This window comes from Panicum virgatum, chromosome 6N (genome assembly GCF_016808335.1).
Source record: "Panicum virgatum strain AP13 chromosome 6N, P.virgatum_v5, whole genome shotgun sequence".
Lineage (NCBI taxonomy): Eukaryota > Viridiplantae > Streptophyta > Magnoliopsida > Poales > Poaceae > Panicum > Panicum virgatum.
This window is the reverse complement of record NC_053150.1, coordinates 22159712-22169462: the sequence shown is the minus strand read 5'-3', so window position 1 is coordinate 22169462 and position 9751 is coordinate 22159712. Positions and strand designations below refer to the sequence as shown.

General features: G+C 43.9%; 1 long non-coding RNA gene across 1 annotated transcript; it reads right to left on the bottom strand.

The window, feature by feature from the left end:
* Nucleotides 1-7829: 7829 nt before the first annotated feature.
* LOC120679446 lies at nt 7830-9367 on the bottom strand. The gene is made up of 3 exons (XR_005677196.1): nt 8984-9367; nt 8589-8761; nt 7830-8364 (listed from the first exon to the last, which is right to left on the bottom strand). It is a non-coding gene; the product is annotated as an uncharacterized LOC120679446 (long non-coding RNA).
* Between the last annotated feature and the right edge of the window lie 384 nt (nt 9368-9751).

Below are 9751 nucleotides of genomic sequence, written 5' to 3'. Positions count from 1 at the left end.
CTGGCAGCCAAGATGGATCTTCTCATGGAAAAGCTGGAATCTCCACACCAGGAGGTTAACCAGATTATGGAGTCTCAGATGACATGTGAGAAATGTGGCAATACTAGACACTCGGGCAAATCTTGCCCATTCACTCAAGAGGACGAGAACTCCATTGGGAACAACACTCCCAATGACTCAGATTGTCGTCCTCAGCAAGGTTGGAATTCTAAGCCCGACCTCCCCTTCGGCCAATAGCAAGGTATCAATTTTAATAATAGTTTTCAGCCCTCGCTTAAAGACTTCATGTACGGCCAAAAGCAAATGAATGTCAACATTAGTGAGAAATTTCTTGCTAATGATAAAATTCTTGAGTCTTTGGCTATGCAACTAGAAGGGTTTAACTCTATTATTAAACATCAATTGAGTTTCAATGAATTGATAGAAACTAAAGTAACTCAGCTGGCCTCATCCTGCCTTAACCATGTCACGGGGAAGCTCTCTGGGCAACCGGAAGTGGCCCCGAAAGAAATTGTGAGTGCGGTAGCTGTGTGGGCAAGACAATCCGCACAGAAACCACATCTTCCGCAGGATGCAGGTATACCATCCTACCTTAACCATGACACAGGGAAGCTATCCGAGCAACCGGATGTGACCACAAAAGAAAGTGTTAGTGCGGTAGCTGTGCGGGCAAGACAATCCGCACAGAAACCACATCTTCCGCAGGATGCAGTTACACGGTGGAAGACCGTAACCGCCAGGAATACCGATGTTGTAGACGGAGTGCTAGAGGAGGCCGAAGAATCCAACACCATTGCTACCCAGGAAGACCCCGTGGAACCCCCTAGAACTTCACAGGACTGTCACGATACAACCGCCTTACCGTTTCTAGAGCGGAGAAGGAGGCCGGTGGCCGACGAGCAATTCGGCAAGTTCATCGAGGTAACTAAGAAGTTTTATGGCAACATACCACTTCTTGATACTATGCAGGTTCCCACGTACGCCAAGTATCTCAAAGATATCCTTGGCAACAAGAGGGTCCTGCCGACCACCGAGGTCGTGCAGCTTATGGATGAGTGTAGCACAACTATATTCAATCCTCTCCTGGAGAAGAAGAAGAAACAGGATGCCCCACCATCACATGTTCCATCGGAGCTCAACACTTTAAGCACGCTCTTTGCGATCTGCGAGCGAGCATCAGCGTCATGCCAAAGGTAATTTATGATAAACTTAACCATCATGCGCTTGCTCCTACTGCCATGTGTTTGCAGCTAGCAGACCAATCAGTTCGTAATCTCGCGGGGATCACCAAGGATATTCCGGTGAAAATACGGAATTTCTTTGTCCCCGTTGATTTTGTCATTCTCGACATGGAAGTCGACACTGAGATCCCTCTCATATTGGGGAGGCCATTCTTAAGCATGACAACTGCACACATTGATGCGGGAGTTGGAGTAATCCAACTCAACATCAATGGGCAAAAGGTGAGATTTGGTTTCAGACCGAAGGATGAAAAATGCTCACAGATCAAAAATTTCAGCTAGAAGGAATCTGTGAAAGAGCTAGAGAAGCCATATTCCCTCATCGAATTCGTGGAGAATCTTCAAACTCGAGAGGAGATTATGGTGTATAACCAATGAAACGCGAAGTGGAATATCCAACGTAGGAATTTTCGGAAATTTGGGAAGGAAGGGATCGAAGTAACTCTGCCTACACAGAAGGTGTAGCGAAAGAAAGCTCCACCACCAATGTCTCCATCAGGTGACGACGATCAAACCCAAAGTATGGATAGTCTTGCTCAGGACGAGAAACTCAAGCCCTTGCCATGAGGTACGTGATAGTTATCCATTCTTGCATTGGCATATAGGATAGTTTATATTCTTGCATAGTTTTCCCTTTCCCATCATGGCATGTTTAAATTCTCACAAATGCATTCTTTTGATTTTACACTACATACGGAAAAAAAAGTCGGCCAAGATAGCAGACCTACTGAGCTTCATTCAAGCTTAGGGGGGTGCCCATGTATCTAGGTAAGTCATCCGACCTATCCTTTCTACTTGTGTCAAAAAAATAGTTAGTTTAAATCATTCAAAAACTAAAAAAAAGAGTAAAAGTATAAAATAAAATAAAAACAAAAACAAAATAAATAAATTAAAGCACAAAAAATGTTTCATGCATTGAATAAAACTCCCAGCTTTTATGTGTGGAAATCCGTGTAAGCTCTTATCATGGAAATGATGAATAGTTGCTCTGCCCATGCTTTGCAAGTGCCTCGTAAACAACTGTTTACTCTCCTAGTACTTGAACTAGTTGGCACATAAGTAGTTCCACTAAAATCTGGTTTAAGTGGGAGCATGAGCTTGATTTCGAAGTCTAAGTTGTTGTGAGATTTGAGATAGCCCGAACCGGAATAAAACTGCATGCTCTAGTAGGAACCTCTCGGAATTTCTTTAAAATAAAACATGGTAAAGAGTTCCCCTTTGGTTTGTATGCTCTACCCAGAGCCATAAAGTTTTATCATACTAACCTATATAAGCTATCTTAAGTTATTTTGAGCTTTTCCGAATGGCGAGTTCGTTCGAGGAAGGTACTTGTCATCTACCGATCTTTCTCCTTTGCGTACCCATTGTTTTGCTAGCCTCAAAATGTCTGCCATATCAATTACCTACCCCGGGTATTGATATCCATCTTCACCAGACAATTCCCCTCACAACAAAACCCAAAATCTCCACAGTGAACCTATCCATCTCGAATGGTCTATCCAAACAAAGCTCCCTTCCAATAACTCTATCCTCATGGAGTATGGGTCATCTTCCTTAAAAAAACTGGAGTAGAAGCAATGAAAAAAAAGAGACAAGACCCATACCTCCACTCAAAAGAGTTGAAATAAGGGGCTCAAATAAAAAGACCAAAAATTTTCTAAGTGTGAGTCCATTTCCTCCCTCTCCCCTGAACACTTCACCTTCCATAAGATCGGGATTTGATCGAGTACCAACCTCTTGCGAATCATTTTTCGGCTCGGCAACACAGGTAACCAAGGTATGCTACACTTTCCCCACCTAAAAACTCCACATATCAGCCTTATAATAGGAAGAAGATGGTCAAATTGTCCGACCATGGTGAGGATCATACACCTTGAGCGACTTGAGAGTACCATCGGAGAATCTTAAACCACTTTTGAAAAACTTGCAAAAACTCCGAGATAGGAACCTGAACAGGAGGCAGGAAATATTCTGGTGAAGGTTGTTCAATCTCTCAACCGCCCAAGACGAGGGATGAAATGCGAGTAAGCCCCATCTCCAGAAACCAAGGTATGAGCCAACTTATTCAAAGTACATATGGGTTAGAGTATTATGTTGTGCATAAGGTTTCTGCAAGGCATGAGCATTGATGAAGCTCCTGATCCACCGAGCCTCATCTTCGACTTTGCTCGAGGACGAGCAAAAGTTTAAGCTTGGGGGGGGGGGTGTTGACGGCCATTATTTCTCATTTTGACCGTCAACTTCTCGGGAATAACATGAGCTTTACACCATGTTCCATACATATTTTGCTTATTTCTAACAAGTGCAACAAGTTTTGGATGAGTTGTGGTCACAGAAACTAGTGTACCCAAAATCATGAAAAATGGGCAAAATCCCAGGCCGATCGGCCTACCCTAGACCGGCCGGCCTGGCACCTCAACATACTATGCCACAAAACTTCGCCAAAGTGATCATGAGCACAAATCCAAGCCAATCCAATTTGGTTTCGTCCAAAATTCACAAACAAAGACCGAAAGGCTTGAGCAATGGAAGGTTGGGTCCACTTTCAGTGTCCAAACGCGCTCACCTCGTACCGCCCTTGTAGCACTATAAATAGAGAGCACCACCCTCACTCTCAACACACACAAAAGGAGTTCTCTCTTCTCATTCTTAGTTTCTAGAGTAGGTTAGGTAGTCTGGGAGTTAGAGTCGAGTCGAGCTTGTCTCGGGATTCCGGAGTCATCATCGGAAGTCGGGTATAAGCTCTTTGTATCTTTTCCTTTGACATTTATCAATATAAGTTATCTTTTTTACCTTTTCGAGTCAGTTTTTCTTTTCGCATTTATTTATCTTCCCAAGTTATCTTACTTGTGTGCGGAAGTAATTCTCTAGCTTAGGCTTTGTACCTATCTTGTTTATCGGGATCGTACCTTACGGGTTTTCTCGCCCGGACTAGGGAGGCTATGTTAGTTCCCTAGGTTGAGGGGGATTTCTCTTGCATGCTACAAGAGAAATCCTAACGCCGAGAGCAGACGTGGTGTCTGAGCTCAGTGTTAGCTAGAAAGTGTGTTCCACCGCACGGAACCGTTGAGGTTGGCGGCAGGTGGTGACAACCCTGTCCGTCCTTTGTAGTCCACCACGTTCGGGTGTTTTCATAGCAGTAGTTGCAGGTTGCCGTTGGACTCCCCTCTCATCTCTTTCTGAAGTCCTTCCTCTTTCAGCCGCCGAAGTAAGCACTAGGTTCCCGATAACAAGTTAGAAGCAAGGTTTAGTCTAAAGAGGCTACCTCAATAGTTTAGAAGTGTTTTAGGAGTCTTTCTCGCTCGTTGTCCTCCCAGCTGCTCACCTCTCTAAGGATTAGAGTCTCCTGTGTCAGACGGTCATCTTTGGCCATTACCTTATCACTACCAGAAAAACTGGCTAATGCGACCGGTTTTTATTGCGACACCCATAATTTTGTTGCGATAAGTACGTTTAGCGCAACGACAGGCGATTTTGGTTGCGTTAGGGTGACTTTCTGCAACCAAAATCTTAGTGTCGCGATTAAAATTTTGTTGGTTGCGATAAGTAGGAGATATCACAACGCACGTTTTGGATCGTTGCAACAAGGTGGGTATTCCCAACGGAAAACAATGCGTTGCATGTAGGGTGAGGCTAATGCAACGTATCTTGGATTGGTTGCTATTCTTGATGTTGTCACAACCAAAATGAAGCGTTGCTATTACTATTCTCTACCGTTGCAATAGATCCTTGTTATGGCAACACAAAATTCAGTCGTTGCAAATGGAAGCATAGCTGTTGCGACGCATACCAGGTTGTTGGGAATGGAAGCTTGGATATTGCGACGCAAACCAGAGGCGTTGCAATGTGGTTATTGTATTGCAATGATTTAATGGTCGTTGCAGCGAGGCTAAGAGATATGGCAACGAACCTAAGGGTTGTTGCAGCATGGATTAGATATAGCAACAAAATAAGGAATCATTGCAACTAGGCTAGGCTATAGCAACGACCAAAAAGAATTGGCCCACAGAAAACCCTGAGGCCCACACAAAACCGTGATGAGAATACGCAACACGTGCGGCGGCGAGACCCATGGTATTCTACGATCCCCGACGAGCCGACGAATCTCCAGTGCTCCCTGCTTGAATAATCGAGACCCCTATCCCCGAAGGCAACGCTAGCGCGCCTAGGGCCGGCGAGGAAATTGATCGACGTGCCGATGAATCTCCAGTGCTCCTGCTTGAAGAATCGATCTCATATCTGGATCCCTCAGTTTAAGGTATATATCCATCATGAAATGCGCATAATCTTTCGTACTTATTTATGTATATTCACGTATTTTATTGTTTTGATTAATACTTACTATAGCACACTTTTATTTGCAAAGGTTACTTGCTTCCATGGATTTTGCAATATGTCACAAGAAGATTATAGTTGGATGCTTTTGCCTAACACACATCCTGCTTGGCATGTAGGGTTTGAGAAATTCATTAAACATACCTTTGAAGGAACATATGAAAGAGAGACTGCAGCATGTCCATGTTGCATGTGTCGAGGCATGGCATACATGTCCAGAGAAGAAATTGAAGAACATGTGTTTCATAGAGGGTTGGATAATGATTTCATAAAAAGCAAAACTGTTGTTCGTGCTGCTGAACCTATGGATGACGATGCTTGCAATATCAGTGAAGGTGGTGATGAAGGTTCTGTCAGTAATCTGCTTAGCTCACTGATTAGTGGTACTTGCCATGGAGAAATAAATGAAGATGAGCCAAATGTTGCGGCAAAGAAAATTTTTAAGTTAATGGAAGAAGGCCGGAAGGAATTGTACCCCGGATGCAAGGAGGCTAGCCAAGTATCCTTCATTGTCAGGCTATTTCAGATTAAGTGCATGTGCGGTATAAGCAACAGTGCAATGGAGCAAATACTTCACTTGATCTGCCTTGTGCTTCCCGAAGGACATTGTGTCCCAAATACTATGGATAAAATTCGAAAGGTAGTTCGAGACCTTGGCCTCAGCTACGAAAAGATTCATGCCTGTTTCAATGACTGCGTGTTATTTCGTGGGGAATACGAGAAGTTGGACAAATGTCCAATATGTGAGGAGAGTAGGTGGGAACATACAAACTCTGAAGGGACTGATGATGTGGAAGATGGTGGAGTTAAAAAGAAGGTTCCTCGTAAAGTTCTTAGGTATTTTCCACTTATTCCCCGGCTGCAAAGATTATATATGAACAACATGACATCGGCATATATGCGTTGACACGCAGAAGAATTGGTTAAAGATGGTAAAGTGCGGCACCCAGCCGATTCTTTGGCTTGGAAGCACGTAGATGACACGTATCCGCACTTTGCATTTGACCCACGTAATGTAAGGCTGGGACTTGCATCAGATGGCTTCATTCCATTTGGGATGTTGAACGTGACTTATACAACATGGCCGGTTATCCTAATTCCTTATAACCTGCCCCCCTTGGTTGTGCTTGAAACAATCGTATTGGATGATGTCAATGCTGATTCCTGGGCCTAATTCTCTAGGAAATAACATTGATGTGTATTTGCAGCCTGTGATCGATGAGCTCAAAGACCTCTGGGAGAAAGGAGTAGAAACATGGGATGCAAAGGTGAAGAAGAATTTTACACTACGTGACTTCTACTCTGGACAGTAAACGATTTTCCCGCCTACGCGATGCTATCTGGATGGAGCACAAAAGGGAAGTTTGCTTGCCCTTATTGCCATAAGGATACTGATTACTTGTGGTTAAAATTTGGATCGAAGCATTGCTACATGGGGCATCGCCGTTTTTTGCCATCAGAGCACAGGTGGCGAAGGAACAAGGTCAGCTTCAATAACAAAGTTGAACACAGGGAGGCTCCAGTGCCGCTGAGTGGTGAACAAGTCTTGCAGCAGTACGAGAGTTTTGAGCAAGTAACTTTTGGAAGGACTACTTGCAAGAAGAGGAAGCAGCGTGAGGAAGATAATAGATGGCACAACTGGAGGAAGAAGAGTATTTTTTTAATCTTCCGTACTGGTCTTCATTGCTTATACGCCATAATCTTGATGTGATCACTACCAGAAAACAGAATTGCCTTGGCAGCCAAAAACTGCCAAAAAATATAGGAAAACCGCCAAGGTAATTGTCCTTGGCAGCCAACCGCCAAGCAAAATCCGCCAAGGCTAGAGAGCCAAGGAAACTCGATTACCTTAGCGGCCGACTGCCAAGGATTATTTCCTTGGCTGTTTGACTGCCAAGGTATCGAATGTGCCATGAAAATATTTGGACCGCCAAGTATGTACATTTCCTTGGCGAATTTGTCCCGCCAACTTAATTTGTTTCCTTGGCTGCCAGTAGTGGCCAATGAAATATATATTCTTGGCAGTCAATAACAGCCAAGACAATACATATTCTTGGCAGCCAGTAACAGCCAAGGCAATAGGTATTCTTGGCAGCCACGAGGAGCCAAGCAAACGAATTTCCTTGGCAGAATCTACAGCCAAGTAATGATAATTTCATTGGCAGCAGTGTACTGCCAAGTTAATTATAATTTCCTTGGCAATGCGTACTGCCAAGGTAATTCATTTCCAATACTGGTTATTAGCCAAGAAAATGCAGATTAAAATAATGATTGGACAGGCACCATACAACATACAGACCACATATCCAGCATCCATTTGTTCATTACAACAAATCCATTTTGCATATGTAAGGCAAATATGTCAGCCTCACATGCAATATGCCTAAATTTAATCTACCTAGATGGCAATATTGTCTATATGCCTACATGTCGTGTCCCAAAAGCACAACCCAGATTAGCAAAAGCTCAGCTACACATCATATATATATGTTAGCCTCTACCAACATAGACCAAAAGAAGTCAGCATGCATCCAGGACATGCAGCCCGTCATTTGTCAGTTCCAAGATCACCGTACTGGATCATCAGTTTCTTTCAACGGCTTCCTCGCCATCAGCCTCACCTTCAATGGCTTCCTAATCATGTCTCGCCTTCCTCATCATCAGACTTGACATAGAGAATGCACGATCTAAAAAATTGTTTGTCTTTTCAATCCACTCATCAGAGGGAGGATGCCCACGAGACCAACCACGATACATCCAATCATGGTCTGACATTACTCTTGTTCTGCTTTAAAAAATAATATGTTTAAATTTCAGAACAATTTGATATTAACAGCAACCAAAAGGCAAATAGAATAATTCAGTTTTAAATAAGTAGACACATCAGCCAAATATGCCAAATAAACTAAACATGAGTATATGTGGAGCTTAACAAACATGTGATTCTAGTCAATGTCTAACACAATTTCTATTTCAATCAAAATGCATGATTCAACTAAAATTGATACTTACTACAGAGTGGTCTGCAGGTCGTCGGAGAGGAAAGGTTTGTATTGTTTGATGGTCCTCGAATCTGATCAGCAAGGTTCCTAGAGTAGTCTTGTGCTACTTGTTCCTTAATCCCATCAATCTTGATGCCACTTCACAGGGAACAGATGCTCGGCTCCTCAGATCCACAGTTGGCTCTTAAAAAGAATTGCAAGGAAGAATATTAGATCCTAATATCCCTTGTTCCGTACCTCCCCCTTTTCTTGTTCAGCTACACCAGTATTCAGTTAAACCAAAAATCCTATTTTGTGAAAACTAATCCAGCCTCAGTTGAAATAAATCAATCAAGAATCTAGCTGAACAAATTGATTTTTTCGGATAAGCTGAACAAATTGATTCAAGTGATACAAGCAGCGTACCTAGGAGAGAAGAAACAGGTGGCTAGGACGTCCTGACCACAGCTCAGCCGTGAGCACCGCGGCGGCGGTGCCCGCAACCATGACGCCCCTTCCTGCGGTGCTAGTGCTGGGCCCACATCGCCGTGACGCGAGGAAGATGCTCTGGCCCACGCTTGGGAACGGCGAACGGAGATTTGGGCGGATCTAGGGTTGGCGCGAGAGAAGCAGAGTTTGGAGAGCACGAGCTCCTGATGGTCAGGTCGCGAGGAGTGAGGCAAATGGGGGCGGCGGCGGAGTACTGGAGTCTCTGTAAATTGGGTCTCCCTCTTTATACCGAGATGGATATGCGCGGGCTTTGGCCAATTTTGGGCCTCCAGCGCGGGACTCCAATGGCGGGGCAGCGCGGGACTGCGATGGCGGGCCGCACGCGTTTTAGTCCCTGCGTCACTTTTCCTTCGAGCGTCACTGCCCCCTGGTGGCTGGTGCATAGCCACGTACGTGAGATGGTGTGTGCGCCATGGTTTCAAATCCCGTTCGAAATCCGGCGGAAACCGGATTTTTTTTTCCCGTTACCGGAACTAGGCGAGATTGGAAACCGTCGGAAAATCCGACAGATTTCGTTAGGATTTTTGAAAATTAAAAATTTTATAAAAAATGGGAGAAAATCTTATAAAAAACTAGAGTATGTACACGCTCCATTTCTGTAAGCCAGGAGAAAGAATTGCTTGCCGTGGTATTCGCCTTCGAAAAATTCAGATCATACATAATAAATTCAAAGATGATAGTTTA